This window comes from Bison bison, unplaced genomic scaffold, assembly GCF_000754665.1.
Source record: "Bison bison bison isolate TAMUID 2011002044 unplaced genomic scaffold, Bison_UMD1.0 scf7180017864088, whole genome shotgun sequence".
Lineage (NCBI taxonomy): Eukaryota > Metazoa > Chordata > Mammalia > Artiodactyla > Bovidae > Bison > Bison bison.
In genome coordinates, this window is record NW_011494660.1 from 1,004,332 (window position 1) to 1,006,639 (window position 2,308).

Sequence of the window (2,308 nt, forward strand, 5' to 3'; positions counted from 1 at the left end):
GGGCGAGTCCTGCTTATCTCATGGGGATTGGGAAAATTAAATGGGATGGTTTGTGTAAAAGGCATTTGACACATTTTAAAGTCAGTGGATGGGGAAATGATGACAAAGATGAAGTGATGCTATGGCAAACATGTGCTGTTTGTTCATCCATGCTTAGCCCTGAGCACTGCTAATTCCTCCTGTTCAATGATCTGATTCCTCATTTCCCCATTGCTGACTGTGCTTCTGCAAATGAAAATCTGGTTTTTAATTATTGGTCACTAAAACCAAACCACCTTCACAAAGCTTGGGCCGAAAGGGCATTTACTGACATTCGCCTGGGCACCCAAGCTGTGGGGGAGGGGAGGACGGCAGGGGAGAGGGATCTGGAGTGGGGGATCTTCCAACCTAGAACTGGGGGATGGGGAATTTTCTGGTCAGAACATGTGAATAAAATGGGGACCAGTTCATCTGGCCCCTTGGGACCCAGGAAACCTGGCAGTTTGGAGTTTCTAGCTGGATGATCAAAAGGAATTTTTAGTCTGTAGCCATTGTTTCCTGCACAGGGTTTCGGCCTCAGTATTTTCTGTGCTCTGGGCGCCCCGAGGCCCTGCCTCCCAGTCCCAAGGCTGGTTCAAAGTGCCCTGGGGTATGAACCAGCCTTGGGACTGGGAGGCAGGGCTCCTTCATGGCCTGGGGCTTCCCTCATAGCTCAGTTGGTAAAGAATCTGCCTGCAGTGCAGGAGACCCCAGTTCGATTCCTGGGTCGGGAAGATCCCCTGGAGAAGGGATGGCTACCTACTCCAGTATTCTTGGGCTTCCTTTATGGCTCAGCTGGTAAAGAATCTGCCCGCAATGCAGGAGACCTGGGTTCCATCCCTGGGTTGGGAAGATCCCCTGGAGAAGGGAAAGGCTACTTACTCCAGTATTCTGGCCTAGAGAATCTCATGGACTCTATAGTCCATGGGGTCACAAAGAGTCGGACACGACTAAGCAACTTTCACTTTCATGGCCTGGCACCTGGTCCTTCGCCCCTTACTGACCAGTGCACTGGCTGAAGCCTCCCCTGGGCTTTCCGCTGTCTGTATCCTGTGGCCCTTCCACCCCCAAGTTTTCCCTGTCTGTCCCCCACCAGGGAGGGCAGGTCAGCCTTATTCTTCTTGGGGTTCCTAGTTCCTTGAGCAGAGCTGGGCTAGTTGGGGAGCTGGGTAAAAGCATGGTGAGCTGACCAGGTCAGGGTGGTCATGGGCCCGGGCTTCAGCCGGGCAGCTCTTGCTTCTACTGGTTTGTCTCAGGGTTAGCGCCTAAGCTCATGTCTAGCCTATCTGGCTTAGTTCATTGCTTTCCAGAGAGGTCTCCATTTAAATCATTCTTCAAGCTGCCAGGCTCCTGCTGCTCCATTTGAGGGGTCCTGTGGAGGACAGTGGCTCAGAGCAGACCAGGGCAGCTGGGCCAACAGGCTGATCACAGCAGATTCTGGAGGTACCAGGTCCCCTGACAGTTGAGCCCAGGCTCTCCAGCCCCTGGCCAAGGGCCTGCTCCTCCTGCCTTTCCAGACCTGAGGTCACTTCCCCCTCAGTCCTCCCGCTGCAACTTCTCTGACCCTCTAGTGAAGTCCCCCTTGCTTGAGTCTCCACCAGGCACTCCCCTGGCAGGCTTGCATGTCAGGGAACCAGCTCCCCAGTTTCCTGTGTTCTGACTGTGTCCAGGGCTGTCCTTTGTACATCTTTTGGTCAGGGTGGTGTAGAGCAGTAGTTCTCAAAACTTTTTGATCTCAGGACACTTTTACACTCTTAAAAATTGTTGAAGACCCTAAAGAGCTCCTGTTTATTGTATTTTTTTTTTTTTTTTCCCAGGACTGTGCTGTTATGGAGCTGTCTCTGACCAGCTGGCTGGTGGTTATAATCTCTTTTCCTGACTCTGTTCAGTGACACTACTTTGGTGGCTTAAAATGGGCCATGGTGAGAATATTTACAATATGGAAACGGCAGATGCTACATATAAGGGCTTTATTGTTTGGATACCTGGTTGTTTACCACTTATTAGCAACACAGTTAATGTACCTGCATTCAGATCAGATCAGATCAGATCAAACGCTCAGTCGTGTCCAACTCTTTGCGACCCCATGAATTGCAGCACGCCAGGCCTCCCTGTCCATCACCAACTCCCAGAGTTCACCCAGACTCACGTCCACCGAGTCAGTGATGCCATCCAGCCATCTCATCCTCTGTCATCCCCTTCTCCTCTTGCCCCCAATCCCTCACAGCATCAGAGTCTTTTCCAATGAGTCAACTCTTCGCATGAGGTGGCCAAAGTACTGGAGTTTCAG